This window comes from Amblyraja radiata, chromosome 7 (genome assembly GCF_010909765.2).
Source record: "Amblyraja radiata isolate CabotCenter1 chromosome 7, sAmbRad1.1.pri, whole genome shotgun sequence".
In the NCBI taxonomy this organism is placed as follows: Eukaryota; Metazoa; Chordata; class Chondrichthyes; order Rajiformes; family Rajidae; genus Amblyraja; species Amblyraja radiata.
Genome location: NC_045962.1, coordinates 42,174,492 through 42,198,922, shown reverse-complemented (window position 1 = coordinate 42,198,922; position 24,431 = coordinate 42,174,492). Strand labels below are relative to the sequence as shown.

The window sequence follows — 24,431 nt, the reverse complement described above, 5'->3', positions numbered from 1 at the left end:
AGGATCGCTCCAAGTCAGCATGGATTTACGAAGGGGAAATCATGCTTGACTAATCTTCGGGAATTTTTTGTGGATGTAACTGGGAAAATGGACAAGGGAGAGCCAGTGGATGCAGTGTACCTGGAATTTCAGAAAGCATCTGATAAAGTCTCACATCGGAGATTAGTGGGCAAAATTAGGGCACATGGTATTGGGGGTAGAGTGCTGACATGGATAGAAAATTGGTTGGCAGACAGGAAACAAAGTGTAGGGATTAACGGGTCCATTTCAGAATGGCAGGCAGTGACTAATGAGGTACTGCAAGGCTCGGTGCTGGGACCGCAGCTATTTACAATATATATTAATGATTTAGATAAAGGGATTACAAGTAACATTAGCAGATTTGCAGATGATATAAAGCTGGGTGACAGTGAGAACTGTGAGTAGGATGCTATGAGAATGCAGGGTGACTTGGACAGGTTGGGTGAGTGGGCAGATGCATGGCAGATATAGTTTAATGTGGATAAATGTGAGGTTATCCATTTGGTGCAAAAACAGGAAGGCAGATTATTGTCTAAATTGTCTCAAGTTGGGGAAAGGGGAAGTACAACGGGATCTGGGGGTCCTTGTTCATCAGTCAATGAAAGTAAGCATGCAGGTAGAGCAGGCAGTGAAGAAAGCAAATGGCATGTTGGCCTTCATAACAAGAGGAGTTGAGTAAAGGAGCAAAGAGGTCCTGCAGTTGTACAGGGCCCTAGTGAGACCACACCTGGAGTATTGTGTGCAGTTTTGGTCTCCAAATTTGGGGAAGGACATTCTTGCTATTGAGGGAGTGCAGCGTAGGTTCACAAGGTTAATTCCCGGGATGGTGGGACTGCCATATGTTGAGAGAATGGAGTGGCTGGGCTTGTATACTCTGGAATTTAGAAGGATGAGAGCGGATCTTATTGAAACATATAAGATTATTAAGGGTTTGGACATGCTAGAGGCAGGAAACATGTTCCCAATGTTGGGGGAGTCCAGAACCAGGGGCCACAGTTTAAGATTAAGAGGTAAGCCATCTAGAACAGAGATGAGGAAACACTTTTTCACACAGACAGTTGTGATTCTGTAGAATTCTCTGCCTCAGAGGGCGGTGGAAGGCGATTCTCTAGATACTTTCAAGAGAGAGCTAGAGGGGGTTCTTAAAGATAGCGGAGTCAGGGGATATGGAGAGAAGACACGAACGGGGTATTGATTGTGGGTGATCAGCCATGATCACATTGAATGGCGGTGCTAGCTCGAAGGGCTAAATGGCCTACTCCTGCACCTCTTGTCTATTGTCTATTACACATGAGAATAATAAATACCAGTACTTTAGATACTACTTTCTTAGAAGTACATAGAAAAAAATTTAGACAATTAATCTGGGTCCTTCACGAGCATTAAATACCATGCTTTGCAGCCTGTTTGCTAATTTTGTGAATATATTTAACATGATCAAGCATGAAAACAAACAAGACTATAGATGCCAGAATCATGTGTAGTGATGGGCTAAGAGAAAGGGGATAGGGAGGAGCAGGCCTTTGGATGGAAAGGCTTGTTTCTGCGCTGCATATTCTGAGTAAAAAGAACAATATCAATGAAAGTTGCTGTTACTATTCCACCCCTGCCACTTATAACTGAATTAGATTATGAATGTTCACTACACATCCCTTCTATGTTGATGTATTGCCAGAAAAATCAAAGTCTGACAGTTTGATTAAGTTAAAAAAGAGTTTTGAAATTAGTCTGTGTAAAAATGTCTCATTTCATTAATCAACTGTCTGATCACAATAGAAATAAAATGAAATAAAGAATGAAATAAAATTTGTATCTGAAGACTGAAGAAGGGTCCTGTCCTGAAACATGACTGATTCATGTTCTTCAGAGATGCTGCCTGACCCGCTGAGTTACTCCAGCACTTTGACTCTTTTTTTGTTAACCAGCATCTGCATTTCCTTGTGTCTACATACAAAATTCAAGCTTTGATTGTCTTCGAAATGGTATTAGTTATTGAACATAAGGAATTTGCAAATTGGAGTAAGACATTTGGCCCCTCAAGCCTGCAATGATTCAATAAAATCATTGCTCATCTGCTCCAGTCCTCCTTTTCTGCATCAGTTCCTGATACCCTCAATTCCCTGGCCTTTCAACAATTTATTTACTTGTTCTTTAAATACTCACAATGACCATGCTTCCACAGGAATACTGTACAGAGATTCATCACAACCTATGAGAAGATCTTACATGCCTCCATTTGAAATGACCACCTCCTAATCTTGTAACTATGTCCCCTTGTTTGAGATTTTCCTGCGATTGGAAGCATGTCAAGATCTGCTTGTCATGACCCCTCAGGAATTAGCTAGCCTCTCTTTAGAACTTGTCTAATGCCGGTATATCTTTACTTAAGTAAGAGGATTGAACTGTGTACAGTATTTTGAACTGGCTCAAAGGGTCAAATGGCCTACTCCTTCACCTATTGTCTATTTTGTACAATCATAACAATTATTCCCTATTTCTAAACTCCAACCTTCTTGCAATAAAGGCTAACATACTATTTCACTTCCAAAGAACTTGCTGCAACCATTTGCTACTTTATTATGAGTTATGCACAAGAATATCAACATGATCCTTCTGTACTTTGCTCACTTTAAGTTTTTCTCCACTTAGATAATAGTTTGTTTTGAGATTCCTTTTAACTCACACTTCCTACATTAAACCATATTTGTCAAGTGTTCGTCTAATCACTTCCTACGCATTTCCTCTTGCAGTGTCCAAATACCTTCATCACAGCACACTTTCCTACCTGTTGATGGCCAAAGTTTGGAACCTATTATACAAATAAAACACTTACAAATGAGAAGCTTGATAGGTTAATAGAAGGCACAATTGTCAGATAATATCCCAACTTCTATACTCAATATAGAAGGCATCACAGATAGAGTGGGTAGTAAAGACAGCTTTTGGTTTATTGGCCTTCACCAGTCTGGGTATTGAGTATAGAAGTTGGGATATTATCTGGCAATTGTGCAAGGCATTGGCGAGGCTACATTTTGAATGCTGTGTTCAGTTTTGGTAATCCTGCTGTAGGAAGGATGTCATTAAGCTGGAACGAGTGTAGAGAAGATTTACAGATATTGTCTAGAATCAAGGGCCTGAACTATAGAGAAAGGTTGGGCAGGCAAGAACTTTAAGGATGGGTATATGGAATAAGCTGCCAGAGAGGTACTTGAGGTAGGTACTATAACTGCATTTACAGTACACTTGGATAAGTACACGGATAGGAAAGGTTTTGAGGGATATGGGCTAAATGCTGACAAATGGGACGAGCTTAGATGGGTCATTTTGCTCGGCTTGGATGTGCTGGGTTGAAGGGCTTGTTTCTGTGCTGCATGACTCTATGGCTAAGGCTTGATATGTGATGCGCAAACTTATTGGGTCAAATGACTATATAAGTAGTTCCAAATGGAACTACTTACATTTCCCTGTTTAAGTGTAATTAAGTTGGGGATTCTGTCATGGGTGTATGCAAATGTGAAGACCCTGACCTTGCTGGTAATTGTTTGCTAGCATTTTGTCAGACTGGATTATGGGGTGCAAACTTGTGGCAGTTACCCAGGACCTGTGAGGCATCTGCCTGAGCAACTACACAGTATTCAAATAGAGGAAATCAGATGCAAGTAAACAAGATTTGGTTAAATAATATATTTAAAAATTGTTCAAACTTTATGGTTTGTTTGTTATTGTCAGTAAATGTTTAACTATTTTGTATTATATATTTAAAAAATAACTTTTCAATCATTTTAATAGATTGGATATTTTTATAATGTTCTGAAATGGCTCATTTGAAAAATCAGCTTTGATTGTAGGCTTTGTCAATTGTCAAATATTTTTTGCATTTTTGTTGTTGGGGTTGCACAACTTTCCCTTCACCTTATCAATGTGACAAGATTTAGGTCTTGAAGGCCCTGCTACCATTGCAAGGTGGCCACTTAAACTCCACAGTAAGTTCAGCCTTTCTCACAGGTCATTGTAAGTCAAATAGCTCACTGTAGACTGCAAAACCAGTGCCGATGTAATTCCTAACATAAATAATGGACTTTGGAATGTATGGTTAAACTATTTCATTATTTGCAAATTCCACTGAAATATCCATTATTTTATGCTTCACAGTATAATTAACATTAACACACCATGCTGTACGGATAACATGTCAAAAATGCATAATTATTTTTTAATGTTACAGCCATAAATTATACTAATCCTAAAATTACATTTTGATGTTAATAATGCTACCAGTATGAAATTAAATTTTAATGTGTTTTTTTACGCTTTGGCACATTGGATGTTGCCAATACAAAAAACACTCATTTTTTTAAATGGGGTGTTCATGCATCTCCGTCACCACTCTTCATTTTCACTTGAACTTCATTGTAAATTATTCTTCACTGTGTCAATCCAGTACCTGGAGTGACCCAACTTCACAATGCAATAAATTACTTAAAAAATATACAGAGCTATTTTCTAGTGAGGTCATTGATGAAATATTACAGGTGCTGTAAGAAAGAATAACAGAAATACTTAAAATATTTAGCTGATCTGTCAGCAACTGAGGAGGAGGGAATAAATCTGTATTGTTCTCTACAGATGCTGCCAAACCTATTTATTATGTTTAAATTAAATTTGGGCATAATAGTCTGCTAATTTAGAAATATTTTATTCAAAACTATTGAAAAAATTAGTATCATTACAACAAAAGGCCTAACTTAGTTATGTTGTTTTATTTGTATTAGGAATGTAACCCTTTTGGGATAGGATGGATGGATAGTGAGGGTGGATTTAAGGCTGTAACCAATGCAATTATTTTAAAACTGACTGAAAAGTTCAAATAAATTAAATTTTGTAGAAGGCAAATTGTGCTGAAATTCAGTGATCTTTGGCAATTGTGATAAATAAATATGAGGGAATTACATTAAAATCATCAAAACAGAGCATAAATTCCAGGCTATTAAATCTCATTTCAATTGTGATTTTATCTTTTGACAGTTGCTTACATCGTGTTTCTATTAATTTTAATTTTAATTTTAATTATTAATTGTTGCAGGATGGAATAAGTTTATTTGTTTGTTGGTGAAATGATTTGAACATTTCACAGTATCTGTTAACATTTCATTTCACCTAGCACAGTCATTAATCCCCAATGATTCATTCATGGTCATACTCTGCAAAGAAGACAGATGTTCACTTACTGATGCTAGTTTCATATATTTTCCCTCATTTACTTTGACATTGATTCCCTAGTCATGCAACGTTATCCATTTTCACACTTTTTGGATTGAAAGACATTTGTGATCAGCTTGCTAGAATTAAGGCCTGCCTACAAATCTGCTGATACGGATTTACTGATTGATAAGTTCTGGCACTTGCATTCACAGATTCAAATATAAGCCTTTGGTTACTTTGGGGGCACTCATATCTGTAACATCAAATAAGAATCATGAAATCTTAATGGCTGTCACAGTTTGTCTTGGTCCGCTACCCACTCAGTCAGTAAATGTTATTAAAGATTGGCAGTTACTTAAGTATATCTGTCTTTGCTACTCCAGATTAGTAACTAGTTTTGGAAATCTATATTACTAAAAGTCTGATCTTGACCACTTCCTGTTGTTCTGTATATCGATTTTAGAAAAAAGGCTGCCACTTACGGCTGTGATTTTTGGCCATCTTACTCAGAGTCCCTCTCCGCTGCGCAGGACAAGAGGATTTTTCCCATCGATGAAAAATAAAAGAGTTATTAGTGTTTAAAAAATGTTGAGATTCTCTCTCCTGAAGGCAACGCCCCTTCCGGAGGGACTATAAAACCCGGAAGTGTTGAGTGCCTCAGTCAGTCTCTGCAAGATGGGGGAGCGAGAGGGTCACATCTCTCAGTCTGAGCTGTGAATAACACTGAACACATGTCTACTAAACTGTGGGTGGTTTTACTGACCTGCCAGTGCCCTTAATGTGGTTTGAAAATATAGTTTGGAAATGCTAAAGCTGTGTTGCCTTTGGTTTGGAAATGCTAAAGCTGTGTTGCCATTGGTTTGGAAATGCTAAAGCTGCGTTACCTTTGTTTTGAAAATGTTAAAGCTGTGTCGTCTTTGGTTTGGAAATGTTAAAGCTGTGTTTCCTAATTAAAGTTGCCTTGCCTAATTAAAGTTGCCTTGCCTAATTAAAGTTGCCTTGCCTTCTATATAATTAAAAGTCTAATCTTGACCACTTCCTGTTTGCGCTTTATATTGATTTCAGAAAAAACGCTACCACGTACGGCTGGAGAGATTCTCTCTCCTGTCAATCATGCCATGAAGGACATGCCCCTTCTGGTGGGAGGGGGGAGGGACTAAAAAACCCGGAAGTGTGGGCGTGGCTCAGTTTATGCAAGATGGAGGAGAGATCACGACTCACTGTCTTTAGTGGCCTTGCACCCTGCTTGAAATGGTATGAAACTGCACTTGAATTTGGTGGCCTTGCACCCTGCTTGAAGTGGTATGAAACTGCACTTGAATTTGATGGCCTTGCACCCTGCTTGAAGTGGTATGAAATTGCACTTGGATTTGGTGGCCTTGCATCCTGCTTGAACTGGAATTTCAAGGAATAGCCGTGAGTCAACTGCCACCGTGAGTGAGCTGCCAGCACAACAGGCTTGAGTGACTGAGCCGCCAGCCCAAGAATCCATTTGGCCCACAATGTCCATACTAGCCCTCTGGAAACCAGTTCCTTCAGCCCACAACACCCATACTAGCGCTCCAGAAAGTGTCCCCCCCCCCCCCCCACTGGCCACCAATATTGGAATTGGTCGAGAGGTGGAATATTACGTTGGGGGACCAGCCCTTCCGTGTGATGCTGGGACCCAACTGGTCCCACTTAATCTAGTGATTAACTATAATTTGAAGGTAGACAAAAATGCTGGAGAAACTCAGCGGGTGAGGCAGCATCTATGGAGCGAAGGAATAGGCGACGTTTTGGGTTGAGACCCTTCTTCAGACTATAATTTGAACTCTGTGGATAATCTTTGTAAACCTTATTATCTTGTGTCCATTTGAACGTGGTGTATTCTGATAATTTTCTGATTTAATGTCGCTTATATAGGTTTCAGTCATGGGATATTATGCGAACATGGAAGAGGACAATTGGCCTGTGGTCGCAATCTCATTAATCTCATTCCCCATTCACATTCCCTGAACACCTGCTCTCACACACATGCCCACCAACTTACATCAGATTACTTTTGTTTCTAATTACACTGAGGGGTAATTTACAATATCAAATTACCACTGTGTGGTTTCAGATCACGTTGTATGGATTAAAAGAACACGTCTTTTGATTATTGCATGGTAGTAACATGTCCGCTACACTGATCAGTTATCATGAATGCCGTTTTTAAGGAATGATTTTAGATATTTTAATATTTGCTTTAGTATGATTACAAGGAAAATTAAAATAATAAGTTGGAATCAGTTGATGACTACCAAAGCTGGAAAGGTACCACAAATAAAATTTTACAGGCTAACTAAAAATTGAGGTAATAAAAAGGAAATGCAGATGCTGGTATATACCAAACTATCACGGAAGGGTCTGAAAAAGGGTCCTGTGTCCTTGTGTCTACCTAAGCTTTGAAGTACATGTGAGGTTAAAGATCAGCCAACCTCCACCTCCACCATCATTACATGCATCTGTAGCAGCAAGACATATGTTGCATGTAGTATACACTGTGCCTAGATCACCAACTTGATCTCTGGGCCAATTTCCTCCAAAAAATGTTTTCGAATGGGAATGTTCTCTTGAAGTAAATACTCTTGGGAGTATAGATGTGTACAATAAGAGAAATAACAAGATGTAAGAATATATTGCATCTCTCCTGATTTTTATTGATATTAATGGAAATGAATCAAGATTGTAGTATAGAGTCAGAAACAACCCTATAATCGCTGTATACAATTCCTAGATAAGAATGGGATAAGGACAACTACAACCAAAATTGTTTGCACTTTTCAGTTATGAATAGTTGAGGACTAAGAGTTAAATGTTTGGTTGGTTGGTTGAAGGATTCCCTAAAAAGTCAGATCCTGCCCCTATTTCTGATGTATAACTCAAATTTTAATTGTTGGTTGAGAGCTAAATATTGACCAGGTCCCAGGGAAAAACTCTCCTGGTCTTCATCTATTACACCTGGGTTTAATTATATCTAACAGCTAAATATCTCATTCAAAAAGCAGTTCGTCTTTCAGTGGAGTACTCCAGCAGACACTCACTGCAGTTTCAGCCTACGTTGGAGCTCAAGTCCCTGGAGTAGGACTTGAATCTGTAGCAAAATCAATCCAAGTGCATCATGACTGAAATACATTAGCTTCAGTGTGACATCTGAATTAATTGCACAGCAATTTTCAGCAGTATATATAGGCAATAACAGGCACTTTACAAATAAGTTGAATAATATTTCTTATTGTAAGTAAGTTCTCAAAACAAATAATGAATATCCTTAAGATAGACACAAAAGATGGATAACTCAGCAAATCAGGCAGCATCTCTGTAGAAAATGGATACATGACGTTTTGGGTCGGGACCCTTCTTCAGACTGATTGCAGGAAATAAAATTGCCTCCACTATCCCCTGCAATCAGTTTGAAGAAGGGTCCTGACCTGAAACGTCACCTATCCATTTTCTCCAGAGATGCTGCTTGACCCACTGTTACTCCATCTTTTTGTGCCTATCTTTGGTATCTGAGTATTCTGTATCTAATTGTTAAATTGCCATTTAAATCAAAACAGCAGATGCAGTAAATCCTAAATAAAACAAAAAAATGCTGGAATCTCTCAGAAGGACAGGCTGAGAAGAGAATAGGAGTTAATATTTCATAACTAAGACCTTTTATCATCCTTCCATGCAGGGTTCCTAACCAGCAGTGTTTCTAGCATGTTCTGCTATTTGTTAAATTGCTGCATGTGAGGTGATGTAAAAGACAATAGCAAAGGAGTTAACACTCAATTATATAATTACTCAATGTTAGAACAAGTGTGGAATAATTCAAGATGAAGCACAATAGCTGGTGATCATCTTCAGAATATAATGAAATAAACGGGTGGAATATTTCATAATCAGTTAAACAATTTTGTGTTTTGCACTGTAATAATTCCAATTTCACCAAGATTACAACATGAAATCTTCTTTGCATGTTGCAAGAATTCTAATTACAGTCAGAGGTTTGCTTTCTAAGTGATTGGCAGTGAAAGCCACGTTCAATTTGAGGTCAACTTGTTCAAGAACATTCCTTTGTGCGCTGATTGCAGGTGGTTTTCCTTATTATCACAGGTATAGAAATTCAATTGCATGACCTTTCTACTCAATGGGATTGATTTCCTGAATAAAATTGTCTTTGAGAGTGATTGCTAATTTATAATGTGCATATAACTTCAGATGTTAGTTTCACACCTGCAACAACATGCAGAAAGAACAGACAAGTTACACCGTTCATTGGTGTGGGTCAGAGATTTGTGCAATAAGATTATGAGGGAATAGTAAGATTAAATGAGAACTTACCAGTTTGAAGTTTGATCTTTATTTCATGAGGAGTTACGATGAGGGAATACGTGAAAAAGGCTCGTTCAGCCGCACGTGCGTCAACTTCAAAGCAGCGGTGTGAAATCACAGATAATAATAACAGTGACTGAAGTATGATAGTAAGATGAAAGAAGACTAGAACTACCAGATGAGCTTAACGAGGGCTGGGAGCGGAGGGCACGTATTCCCACATCGTAACTCCTCATAAAATAAAGATCAAACTTCAAACTGGTAAGTTCTCGTTTAATCTTACTATTTTACTTCGGAGTCACGTGAGTGACTACGTGAAGATTTCAAAGCTCTGTGATTTCATGCCGTGAGAAAACAAGTCTACACAACCACAACTGCCTCATTGACAAAATGAGGGAAAACATTCATAATGCATACAGTCATGACATAGATTTAAACATGCTTATGCTGTTAAATAAACAATAACAATAGTCACATCTCTCATCCGGATGGAACCTATAACAGAACATAAAATAAATTGAGAATACCTCTGGTCTAGCAACGGTTTATTATAACATGTTTGAAATATTGTTATTTTGACCACACTACAGCCGTTATGATGTGGTCCAGCAGAACGTAATTAACCCTTGCTGCTGCTGTTATAGCAGCCTTGGTGGAGCGAGAGCCAGATCAGTATCTACTCCTGCATACCTCAACTCCGTTTTAACACCTGACAAGATCTGAGCAGATAGGTTCTTATAACGTCTTTTGTAATTAACAATCATATTTAGCTCAGAGTCTCAAAGACTCTTGGTGACCTTGACGTATTGTTGTATATGTGTGGCCCCACATAACGAGAAATCCCTGGGTATGTCTTGAGTTATTTTGAAACCTGACACCCCTACTGCTCTGCTTAAATTAATTATAGCATAAAATACTGTACATATATTTTCAGATGTAATCATCCTCTCCTGTTACAATAATGTAGCGAATGACCTGTTGCACTAACCAGCGCCAGGAGGATAACTGCCTAATGAGGTCCGATCAAAGCTAAGAATGTAGCTGGAACCCCCTGGTTCAAATAGTATTACACAATGTCAATCTCCCATACTGCATTGTACTTGTCCTGAGAAACCTGTGTAACAGATATCCTTTACTAACTCGATATCCGAGGTGAACCCAACAACTTGGCCCTTGTAAGCTGCAGTAAGTCTGATGGAAAGCCCCTTGGCACAGTTAATGACCCTATAATTCAATATTGTCAAAGACCATTTAAATGAACTGCAAAAACTCAGAATCTGTACCATTTTAAATATAACATAAGCGCTTCCCATCTCCTGAAGCAGCAAAGTACCGCTTTTTTGGTAGCATTCCAGCACTGTGAATACTTACAAAAATAGGCATGACAAACCCAAGCCGTAAGCAGTCTATTGAGAATCTGTAGAACATATATTGATTTTATCATGCAACGGCTGATCTTTCAAGCCACAGGCTGGACCAGCAAGTTACGTTTAAATAACCATATAATGTTGCATTATTATTATTCCCGACAAATCGGAAATCAAACTGCATAGGCCAATTCCACAGCTGGAACCTAAAGCGACTCTTGATGACTCTATTTCAAGACCCGACTCATAAAGCAAATTGGAGGAAGACATAAAAGACCATTCCTCATGCTTGTAGCGAGAATGTATCTTTCGCCACTGTTATGCCACATTTTTTTTTTGTCTTTTTTTCTGCAACCTTTAATTAGCATGAAAACAATATATCTATATTTGGTGTTGCATTAAATCAGAATCTCATAAATACCGCATGGTCCAACACCCATTCTGTGTTGTCATTGATCTGTACTTAATGATCCTCCAGTGGCAAATTAGATTATGTACCTTTTACAGGATCTTTTTCCCTGATTGCACCCTCGTGCTTATCATATGCCACATCTTAATGTATCAAACTGAAGTTGAGCATGCACCTATGCATATTCACTCAATCACTCTTTAACCCATAATGCACTTAGGGTCTATAGATAGTTGATACCAATACTGAAGAGTTACTAACTCATTGCAAATCTCCTGCACCTCCAACTAGAGATGACATTCGCATGTTCCCACCTTAAGCCATAGCATCTTTTTTGCAATATAATGACATATTTATTGATCAACTACTGGAGCAAGGCTGAATACTGTTTGTCCATCAAAGTGGCTTTCTTAGCTTCAGTTGGCAATAGCAAGTTTTATTATCAATGATCTTCATGACCCTTATTGTTTGTCATTAAGCATGCTGTTAGTTCTCCCAAATGCACAGCTGCATCACATCTATTACATTGCCAGTTAGTCTAATGAATAGGAACTCCTTTATAACCACAAGGCTGTTCCAGGTTTCTATTGATTCCAATCTATTGGCCAGGGCGGAGTCACATGGCAACTATCCATTTGATAACAACCTAATTTACTGGATAGGAGAAACCAATTCCTCAATTAGCTTGAAACTGAGTGGATTTTAGTCAAATACAGCATCAAAATATAATCCAGACAATACATCACAATTGTTTTTGAACTCTGAGTAGTCCTTTGAATTAGTTATTGTTATCATACTGTTTAACTTGCCTCATCATAACAATGCCTTCAAACATCTCTGATGATCATTGTACATGGAAAAACCCCTAGGAAATCAGTTTGATCACCTTTCTTTCTTAATGAACAGGCCACACCTGCCATCATTTCGAGTCTGCCCTGACAACAACTCTGGCCCGGTTCTGATAATTCTCACATGTCCCAAGACAACTCTTGCCATAATTCTGACCTTGCCTTGAAAGACAATTCCCCATATCTCCGAGCCTGTCTTGAAGGCAACCTGGCTAAAAATACTGGACCTGGCTCAACACTCTTCTGGCCAAATTCCAACCTTCTTGGAATACTAGTATTGTCCAGTTACCTGGTTAAAATGCCTCTGAGTAGATGACAATGTCTCAGTTATTTGTGTGTTGCCCAACCAATTATAAATCTTACCAACTTGTTCGTGGTCACTTAGTTGTAGAGTAACTCTGGCCAGCTTAATGCTGCTACCAGCTTCAGTGAATCGCTTCCTGCCGATGAAGCCGTGGGGTGCATTTTCCCCTAAACTATGTGCTTCGCCCTTCAGGTTTTTCCCTGTGGAATATGTCTCACCTGAATAGAATATTCGGCGGGTGGCTCTAACTCCCCTGAGTTCACTGCATTGTTGTAATGGCAACCTTGCTACCAGAATCGTACCTCTGACATGTGCCCTTCATTCCTTGAGGTATGCTCCACGCTATACCCTCAGCCTCGGCATCGGATTACACTGACCCGGCATGTTCTCCTCTTCCATAAGGGAGACATTAAGCAGCCCTACTACAAAGCGCTGCTGGCATGACCTCTCCAACAGGTCCACCCTTCAGGGTCAGAAAATGCCCCGGTAAGCTCACCTCCTCCATTAGGGAGACATCATTGCAGCCCTTCTCCAGGTGCTGCTGCCATACATTTAAACAGCCCTATACATGGCGCTGCTGACAAAGCTTAGAGAAATAGGTCGGCACTGCCATATATTCGGCATCCCCATTATGCAGCCCTGTTACAAGGCGCTGCTGGCAAGGGCTCCCCATCTGCCCAACACTGCCATATCTCCTGACGTTAGGGTGTATCTATCTTGAGCCTCCTCTCAATAACGCTCCATCCTGGCCAACTTCCACATTATTTATTTTTACCGGAAAGGAACCCTCCCGGCACCAGGACTGACCACTTGGGTCGATTTCCCCCATATCTTGGAGACCTCTGCTGTCTGGGCACCGCATAGCTGGTGGATTTCCCCTCCCCCGGGAATCCCAGCACCCTTGTATATTACCGGAGGGAAAACCCCTACCGGCCCCAGGGCTGACCGTTCCGGTCCGTTTAACCCCTTTCCTGGGGACCCCTGCGGTCTGAAACCCGCATAATTACTAGGTTACTGATCCCCTTCCCGGGAACCCCAGCCTCTATATGTATATCGGGGAAAAAACCTCCCAACACCCGGCATATATATTTATATCCCATCCTACTGGAGGTCCCCGCCACGGGAACCCCAGGATTAACTTTCATATCGGAGGGGAAAGCCCTCTATATTGTCGGAGGGGAAACCCCCTCCCGACTCCAGATCTACTGGTGGTCCCCTCCCCGGGAAACCCCAGTATTCGTATTCATATCGGGGGGAAGCCCTCCCGGCCTACTGGAAGTCCCCTTCCTCGGGACACTCCCGCATAAAATGTTATTGTTGGCGGGGAACCCCCTCCTGACTCCCGCTCTACTGGCGGTCCCAGAATAAATAATCATATCAGAGGGGAAAATGCCCTCTCGCACCCGGCCTACTGGAGGTCCCTTCCCTGGGGACCCCAGTGTTTCTGTGCCTATCGGAGGGAACCCCTCCCGGCACCCGGAGCGCCTGGAAGCCACTGACCACCCGTCAGCGACCCACTTTGTGAAACCCGACAACCCAACTACCCGCGCTTGGCGGCAAGAACCGGGGTTTCCCCACAGCCCATAGCTGGTTTCCTAGTCGGGCCTCACGAATCCTCCGGCAGGAAACCTCTGGAACTAGAGGTTCCTGCAGGGAATAATACAGGTAAGAAAAACCAGCTTACCTTGACTTTAAACTTACCCGCGTTGGAGGAGCCCTGCTCCCCAACCGGTCGCCTGCACCAATGCGTCTGATGTAATGACGCACGTGCGGCTGAACGGGCCTTCTTCGCGTAGTCACTCATGTGACTCCGAAGTAAAATGAGGAGATAACGTACACAGCAGCTTTCCGCGAAAGCTGTCTATGACAACCCATCTAATTGCAATTCCGGTAAACACAAGAGCTTCTTGCTCGTTCCTCATCTCTATTGTGGTCATCAGTGTCCAATTGGCCATAATGCAAAATGAAAGTCACCACAGAATAAAAATCAAAGCATTTTGTCTTGTATAAAAACATGAAATAATCATGCATGTGATTTCCCTTAATGCTGATCTTCCATTTGGTTTTGTCTGTTCCAAAACTCCAATATAATGTGGTTCAACGGCTGACATATTTCTGGTGGAAGGTTGTTGAAATTCTGTGGAGGCAAGTGAAATTGACCTTGGACGACAAAATTATCATCTCAGTGTTGAAGGCTCAGATTGAAAAAACATTTTCTCAGAAAGTGTTGGCTGGCAGACAGGTAGATATTGCAATTGTAATACAACTAATGGTGTCGAGTATGAGAGAGGTAAGCGCATTTATGATCCATGCAATCTCTGCCACAACCTTGGGCCAGAGCCAGTAATTCAGCCGAGGACAGACGGCTGATTCTTGTGACATCTTTGCACATTGATCTTTGAACTACCTGCCTTGCTGTCTTATGTCAATTGGTATACCTATAGTGGATGAACCAAAGGATAAGCTCCAATGAAACATTTTAGTTTAGTCCACGAAAATGTGAATCAAATTGCCCACGACTGCCAAGCTGGAAATGCCCTATTCAAGTTTGGTGCAGTAAACTTCCAAACTCCTCAGCATCCCACTCAATGCAACTAGCATTTCATTATACAGATACATCAGCTTTCTTTGCATATAATATCACAAATTGCACATAATATCAGGATTCAAGCTGCTGCTTGGAAGCGTCAAGTAAAATGGTGGTGCATTATTACCTTTGCTCTCTTCTTTTACCCTGGCTGGCATGGTTGCAATTCTCATGTCTAACCGGCTTTGTTTAATACACATTTTGCTTTAGATATTTACACTGTAAACCTAACCGACCATCCTAGGCTCTGTTTCTCTGATCCTGTTTAAAAATCTTCTGTTATTCAAGCGGTTTTCTTCTCCCTCTCTTCAAAGCAAGTATCCTGCGTTCAGCATTCAGCCAAATTAGCTTAAACCTCCTCCCACCTCCGCCACCCTCTCTACCCTACAGCGCAAGCAATATTTATCTCGCTGACATCAGTCCCAGCTCAGATGAGAATGCAGAGGACAACTTTCATTTTTCTATGAATGTTATTTGTTATTATTACTATATTCCTTTTCACTCCCCAAATTAAATGGCCCCTTCTGCTATGGCACTGTTCAGTTTGCCTGTTCTTTATGCTGTTTCTACTTTTATTCACAGAACGGAAAACATCTGTTTAGACTAGCACATGTGCTGAGGCCACTCCATTGCTCATTTCCAGATTCTCATTCCTGCCTCACTCACAGTCACATTTTTCTGCCTCTGTTCACTGAGCACATCCACAGTACTTAACCAAGATGTCTGACTGCTGCAAGCTAACTTGCTCACTTTCCTCGTCATAACAGCTTTTGAAGCTCACTTTACAGTTCATCAACTCAGATTCTCTTGTGAAAACATTTACTGTAAATGTGTCTGTTGCTGATCATAGCGCCTTCCATCAGTTCTCATGTGCTACAACCGTAACACATCACTTGTCCGGCCATGCCAGTCATAATTTAATTAGGAATTATGTTATCCAACTATTTCAGGGATGTGGTTGGCCAAGTCCAACACTGGAGAGCCGGGTTTGGGCTCGTCCCAAAAGCTCCTCAATGGCACGGCAACATCAGTGCAGAAAAGACGGCTCTTTGTGGAGGAGGTGAGAAGACAGTAGGAGGCAGAGCGACAGGTCAAGGCCGTCTCAATGGCCAAGCAGGGCCAATGGACTAAGTGGGAGAGCCTGGAAAAGAGGAAACTCAGCTGGCGTGACATCTGGCAAATGGAGGGTTCTCGGCTAATAGACAATAGACAATAGGTGCAGTAGGCCATTCGGCACTTCAAGCCAGCACCGCCATTCAATGTGATCATGGCTGATCATTCACAATCAGTACCCTGTGCCTAACCTCTCCTCATATCCCCTGACTGCTATTTTCAAGAGCCCTATCTAACTCTCTCTTGAAAGTATCCAGAGAACTGGCCTCCACTGCCCTCTGAGGCAGAGAATTTCACAACTCTCTGTGTGAAAAAGTGTTTCCTCATCTATGTTCTAAATGGCTTACCCCTTATTCTTAAACTGTGTCCCCAGGTTCTAGACTCCCCCAACATCGGGAACATGTTTCTTGCCTCCAGCGTATCCAAACACTGAATAATCATATGTTTCAATAAGTTACCCTCTCATCCTTCCAGAGTATACAAGCCCAGACGCTCCATTCTCTCAGCATATGACAGTCCCGCCATCCCGGGAATTAATCTTGTGAACCTACGCTGCACTCCATCAATAGCAAGTATGTCCTTCCTCAAATTTGGAGACCAAAACTGCACACAATACTCCAGGTGTGGTCTCACCAGGGCCCTGTACAACTGGAGAACCTCTTTGCTCCTATACTTAACTCTTGTTATGAAGGCCAACATGCCATTCGCTTTCTTCACTGCCTGCTGTACCGCATGCTTACTTTCATTGACTGATGAACAAGGACCCCCACATCTTCTTGTACGTCCCCTTTTCCCAACTTGACACCATTTAGATAATAATCTTCCTTCCTGTTTTTGCTGCCAAAGTGGATAACCTCACATTTATCCACATTAAACTGCAAAGTTTTGTCATCAGAGCCACTTATGACGTTCTACCCTCATCCTAGAACCTGAGGCAGTGGTTCGGAGAAGACCCCGCTTGCTCCCTTTGCCAAGCACCTGCTTCATTATGGCACATTTTAACAAGATGCACCACGAGCCTCGCCCAAAGGTGTTACACTTGGCGACATAACCAAGTTCTCAGACAGCTGGCATCAATCCTGGAACAGAGGCTTACGACCACAAATGCTTCCCCACAAACATCATCAGGAAATGTCCACTTCACAACATTTGTACCAGCAGAGCACCAGATAACATCAATGGATGCAAGGATTTTGCAGCCTGCTCTGGATTGGAAAATGGACGTGGACGGAAACAATGCTTGTGTTTCCCCCAGGCATTATGGCTACAACACTCCGGCCTGACATGGTTGTGGTCCACAACAGCCAAGTTGGCATACGTTGTGGAATTGACAGTACCATGGGAAGATGGTGTTGAAGAAGCTTATGAGAGGAAAAAAACCAAGTACTCTGAACAGACAACTGAAGCTGCCTAGAATGGCTGGAAGACAAATATTTCCCCTGTAGAAGTGGGATGCAGGGGATTTGTTGCTACATCTACGACCAGTCTATTGAAGAAAATGGGGGTGAGGGGTCGCTCCCACCAACAAACAATCAAGTCATTGTCAAATTCAGCAGAAAAAAGCAGCAATTGGCTTTGGATTAAAGGGAAAGATAACAATTGAACAATGGAATTGAGGGTGGTGTACCTGGGATGCCAGATATCACCATTGAGCCCTCTGGAGATGTTGTGGGCTTATCAATGAAACGTCAAAGAAAGAGGGTGCCCACCTAATTACCCCGATGATGTACCTACCCTATCTTTCACCACTCCAATCCCACTGCCAATGTCAAGAGTGCCGATTTACTACAGGGATTGAAACATCAAGTCCTATTAGCTCTACTTTAATACTATAACTAATTCTAGTCAAAATCCTGCATAAAGTAACTATTTGTGTTACATTTTTTAATCTGTATTATAAATATAAAGCAAACCCCATTAAGAATAAAAATCATATAATACCCGCCAGTCAATTAACTTCCCATGAAGGCACACTTTGATTTTAAAATCCCTTTCTCAAACTCTTGATTTGTCTTGCTGCCACTTATTGATTTTCACTCTGACTTTTCTGTGACGTATAAATCAAGCACCTCATTCCCATTTGTGACACCTCTGCATTCTTTAGAAACATGTTTGAAAGTCCCAGCCTGGGCTAACAATTACTAGTTAAGTAATTTTAGCTAACCACTGAAATAACTGAGAAATTGGCACTTGAAAGTACATTGTATAGGTTTCGGCTTATTATTGTAGCGATTTGGTTTAAATTATTTAAAATTCTTACTGCAAAACCTACCTACATTTACAATTCCCACACTCTAATACATGCTGATCTCCATGCTGTTAAAATGTATTTGGATAAAATGAACCCACTCTTTGCTTAAACATTTGTCAACAAGCTAATTGTCAAATAAAAGTTGTGGAGGGGATGAGAGTAAAATATAGAACTGGATAATGGTAGCTTGAAACTGACAATAATTTCAGAAAGGGCCATATACATATGAGAAATAAGGGAGGGGCGAAAATGTGATTATTTTAACACTCGAGGTAATGGTGCAAGAAAACAAAGAGAAACTTGCAAGAAATATATATATATATATATATATATATATATATATATATATATATAAATGGAACCAGCTTTGGGCAGACCCATCCAACTGAATAATAGTGGAGAGAAGTTAGAAACGACACAATTTACCATGTCCAAAGATCCTCACAAGCCGAGAAAGATGAGGAGAAATACTGTAGATTAGTTTGTAGGATACCATCTGTAACATTGATAAGACATTTTTTCATATTATCTGGTGCAGAGATCTGATTGGAGGGTTCAAGCTATGAAAATCTGAGTGTGATTTTGGGAATTACAACAAATTCAAGACAGGAAAGGAAAGGGAGATTTGAGATGGAGTGGTATGCATGGTCAAAATAATTGAGGGGTTGTATTTGGGGGAGCTTTCAGTTGTTATCCATTTTAATGCACCATCCAATTATGACTTTGGCCTTTCTGTCTGTGGTGTGCACTGTTGCAGTGGAGCCTAATTGTACCTGCCTCATATACCTCCTCTGGCAGCTCATTCCACGTACCCACCACACATTTTGTCTTCTTAATTTATTTCTTAAGTATGCTCCTCAATTCCTGAAACTTATCGAGGGATACTTAGTTGCATATACCTGTCCCATACCTCCTTGTCATTTTTTCAAACTCTTCTAAACTCGCCAAATAGGTCGCCCAAGTGGGACAGCCCCTTCCGAGTAGATCAAGCTTTGCCCTCTACCATGCAGAGCCCTCTACAAAAATTGAGTGTTGTATATTACAGGTGGTCAAATTTAGCAATCACCAATCAATTGGCCCACATACAACAAGAATATCTGCAGCAGAACCTTGTGGTATTTCTCCAAGCACCATCTTACTTGCCATACGTGACTATGGTTGGATCCTGATAATCAATTTGTACTCAAGATAACGGTCTTCAGCAGCAACCCATCAGAAGCCAATAATTATGCTGGAGTGTTAGTCAGGTGCAGGCTGTATCTAGGTGTGAGAAGATCAGCTCATTTATCAACTTTACAGCAACAGTACAGATTAGTTTTGATTAGTACAGGCGTCAGAGGTTATGGGAAGAAGGCAGGAGATTGGGGTTAGGACGGAGAGATAGATCAACCATAATTGAATAGCAGAATAGACTTGATGGGCCAAATGGGCTAATTCTACTATCCCTTATGACCGCTTTATTTCTCGACTTATTCTCATTACTGATTAAAAGTCTAAAAAAGTCAAAAGACTGAAATTAAAACCACCAGCTTCAAATGATGACATCACAAAGGCTCAGCTTGCAGAGACCAGCCTCAATGAAGATTTCATCCTATATTTGACACATTATTCGTGATTAAAGCTTTAAAATGCCAACTTTCACAAGATTTTTACATATTCTGATTCACATTTTTCCCCTCGAGGCAAAGAGCAATTTCACTGAACATTTGATGCTTTATTTCTCGACTTATTACTGATTAAAGTTTGTAAAAATCAAAATACCTTTAATTTCAATCCGACCAGCTTCAACTGATAAAGTCACAATGGCTCGACTAGCAGGGGGAGGGCGAATTGCTATTGCAACATGCAGGGCAAGTGCAATTGGAATTTTTTAAAAAGATCACTGCTGAGGAAGGCAAGGGAAGTGCTGGAATCTTACGTTCGGGAACGGCTTGAGTTGGAGGACCACGCCTCCCGCGGGGGCTACGGGTGCGTTGGGGGAGCAGACCCAACGGGTCTGCACTTGGTCTAGTAACAGTTAATCTTGCTGTCAGAATTAGCAGAAATAAAGAGATGGGCACAATCTGAACCATATGAGGATATTTTAAAGCAAACTTTTGATCAATCAACAGCTAATTTGTTAAATACATACATACAGTATGTTTCTGAAAGCAAACTATTGTGCGCAGGTGGACAGATCAGTGAGCTTAAACACTTTCATGTCAAGAGTGATATTTAGTACCAGGTCAATTTTTGGAAGAGCTCGCACTTAGTAGCAACATAAACAACAGACCTTGAAACAAACGGCATGCAGATTTACAGAAACCTATAATGATTTATATTCTGACCACTGACCCTTGCAGCTGGCTAGAAAGTGCGTAATGGAAAGGCATTAAGATGAATAGGTGCATGCATCTCTGGAGAGAAGAAATGGATGACGTTTCGAGTCGAGACCAGACCCTTCTCTTGACCCGAAATGTCACCCATTCCTTCTCTCCAGAGATGCTACCTGTCCCGCTGAGTTACTCCAGCATTTTGTGTCTACCTTCGATTTGAAGCAGCATCTGCAGTTCTTTCCTACACAAGTAGATACCACATGTGTGCAAGATGATTTGCAGTACCCGACTTTAAATGGCTGTGGTTCTAGAATTTATACCTTATCTACTGTAGTTTGCTTAGCATCGCAACAGATCCATAGCAGACACCATCTCCTTGGCGCTAAACTCATCTCATGGAACACCTAGACAACAAGGACTCTAACATTAGAGTCCTGTTTATCAACTAGATCTTAACCTGCAACACCATAAACCCATCCAAATTCATCTCCAAACACCTGGAGTCAGCACCTCTTCTGCTACTGGGTCCTTGTCTTTCTAACCCACAAACCTCAGTGATGATAGATGACCACACCAGCTCCACAATGATTCTCAACACTGATGCCTCACAATGATTCTCAGTCCCCTATTATGCTCACTATAAACTCACAACTGTACGGCCAAATTCGGCTCCAACTCCATCTACAAGTTGCAGATGACACTACTGTGGTGGCCTGGATCACGAACAATGATGAGACGGAATACAAGAAGGAGATAGAGAACTTAGTAACATGGTTTCAGGACAATAACCACGTCAGGAAGTGTGATGGAGTACATGCCTAATTCAGCATCAATGGTGACAAAGTGGAAATGGTTGAAGGTTTCCCTTGGTGTTAATGTTAGCGGTAATATGTCATGGAATAACTATATTAGACCACAAATTTGCAGTGTTGTAGATTTAGCCCAGATAACACCTCATGCTGCCTTGGAAAAGCAGCCAACATAATCCACCACATTAACATGACCCCACAGTCATTCATCCTTCTCCCGTTCGGCAGAAGGTACACAAGGTACAGAAAGTACAGAAGCCTGCAAGCACACATCACCAGACTCAGAAACTTGCTTATTCCCTTCTGTAATCAGAATGGTCCTTCAAGCTGAGTTCTTCCTTTTCATCTGGAAAGGGTACAGAGAAGATTTACGAGGATGTTGCCCGGACTAGAGGGTCTGAGCTATAGGGAGAGGTTGAGTAAACTGGGACTCTTAGATGCACACCATAGATGTACATATGACAATTAAACATTTTTGATTCTCTTGAGAGGACTAGATTGGGTAGATGCACAGTCTCTTGCACATAGGTGAATCAAGGACCAGAGGGCAAAGGTTTCAGGTGAAGGGGAAAAGGGGAAAAAGAATCGAGGGGCAACTTTTGCACACAAAGGGTGATGGGTGTATGGAACAAGCTGCCTAAGGAGCTAGTTGAGGCTGCGACTATCTCAACATTTAAGAAGCAGGTAGACAGGTACATGGATAGGACAGGTTTGGAGGGATATGGACCAAACGTGGGTAGATGAGACTGGTATAGCTGGGCCATTTTGGCTGGTGTGGGTAAGTTTTGCCGAAGGGCCTGTTTATATGCGGTATCATTCTGTGACTTTCTATAAGCTAGGGTAAGGTCCGATTCATCTCTATCTCATGGAGGACATTGGACTTTGTCTATGGAACTGATGCGCTGCAATGGTGAGAACAATATTCTGCACCTTCTATTTTCCCCTTTGTTCTATCTAATACATGAAAATTTATGTATAGTATTCACTGATCTCAGATAGACACAAAAAGCTGGAGTAACTCAGCGGGACAGGCAGCATCTCTGATGATAAGGAATGGGTGACGTTTCGGGTTGAGACTCTTCTACAGACTAGTTAGGGAGATATAGATGGTTATGTGGAGAGATAAAGAACAATGAATGAAAGATATGCAAAAAAGTAACGATGAGAAACAGGTCATTGTAAACTGTTTGTGAGGTGAAAATGAGTAGCTAGTGCAACTTGGGTGGGGGAGGGATAGAGAGAGAGGGAATGCCAGGGCCACCTAAAGTGAGAGAAATCAAAATTCATACCACTGGGTTGTAAGCTGCCCAAGCGAAATATGAGATGTTGTTCCTCCAATTTTTTGTTTAGCCTCACTCTGACAATGGAGACCGAGGACAGAAACGTCAGTGTGGGAATGGTAAAGAGAATTAAAGTGTCCAGCAACCGGGAGATCCGGTTGGTTCACGCGGGTTGAGCGAATGTGTTCCGCAAAACGATCGTCCAGTCTGCATTTGGTTTCGCCGATGTATAAGAGTCCACATCTTGAACAACAGATACAATAGATGAGGTTGGAGGAGGTGCAAGTGATCCTCTGCCTAACCTGAAAGGACTGCGGGGTCCCTGGACAGAGTCAAGGAAGGGGGTATAGCGACAGGTGTTGCATCTTCTGTGGTTGCAGGGGAAGGTACCTGGGGAAGGGGTGGTTTGGGTGGGATGGGATGAGTTAACCAGGGAGTTGCAGAGGGAATGGTTTCTGGGGAAGGAAGAAAGGGGTGGAGATGGGAAAATGTGGCTAGTGGCGGGATCCCATTGGAGGTGGCGGAAATTTCGGAGGATTATGTGCTGTATGCGACGGCTGATGGGGTGGAAGGAAAGGACTAGGGGTACTCTGTCTCTGTTGCGACTAGGGGGAGGGGGAGCAAGGGCAGAGCTCCGGGATACCGAGGAGACACGAGTCTGATCTCATTGGATAACATGCAAAACAAAGCTTTTCACTGTACCTCGGTACATGTGACAATAATAAATCTAAACCTAAACAAAAATCGAAAGCAAAATCAACAGTTAGCGATCAAGCTACTGATGTTGAAATGTTTAAAAGAAACTGAAAATATTGGAAGCCTTTCCCATCAGATTTTGAAGATATGCTCACAAAATTTGATTTGTTCCCTCTGTGGGGGCTATCTTTTTTGATGGTTTACTTTGTGGCCGGCTTGTTTGTTTAAGTGTCAGTCCACAAGTTATCATATTCATTGGAGTGCACTTGGCATCAGGATGTTGCTGCTGCTAGTGGAAGGATGAATAAGCATTCATGTATTTTGTTGAGAATTTTAGTCGCTATCGCACCTTGATGCAAACAAGCCTCAAACTCGGAGAGTTATAGGTTCAAGTCCAAGATTCAAGCACACAAGGTTGGATAGCAATTAAATGTAGTGTCAGAGATGCTACTCTGGATGAGGCAACAGATTCTTACAGTCAGTGTTAAGTATTGTCTGCTGGATGTGTTCAAATGAAAAGTCAGAACAGATCTTTGTGGATCCTGTCACAGAGGAGGCTCTGCATTTTGAAACAGCATAAACAACACAGGAGAATTCATGGGGCAGCCAGGGAGAAAACAAATCAACAAACTTGAGTTAAATAAATTGACAGCCATGCCTTAAACTGCCATAATTATTGGAAACATTCTGAGACAGGCAGAAATATCCAAAGGTTTTAGAAACTCAGATGAAATTGTGCATTATAAGTTATAAACACATATGTATTATGAAAGAAAAACAATCTGACAAAGATTCCCAGACCTAAATACAAACTGCTTCTCCTTTCACAGATGCTACTTGACCTGCTGAATTTTTACAGTATTTTTTGTTTCAGATTTCCATCTA

At 41.2% G+C, this 24,431-nt stretch overlaps 1 protein-coding gene and 1 long non-coding RNA gene across 2 annotated transcripts in view; one reads left to right on the top strand and one right to left on the bottom strand.

Moving 5' to 3' along the window:
• Positions 1-24,431, bottom strand: part of spag16 (sperm associated antigen 16) — a 677,853-nt gene that overhangs the window by 184,563 nt on the left and 468,859 nt on the right. The gene's annotated exons all lie outside the window — the stretch shown is intronic.
• On the top strand, positions 5,799-22,474 carry LOC116975335. The gene is made up of 3 exons (XR_004412601.1): positions 5,799-5,810; positions 14,489-14,494; positions 22,275-22,474. It is a non-coding gene; the product is annotated as an uncharacterized LOC116975335 (long non-coding RNA).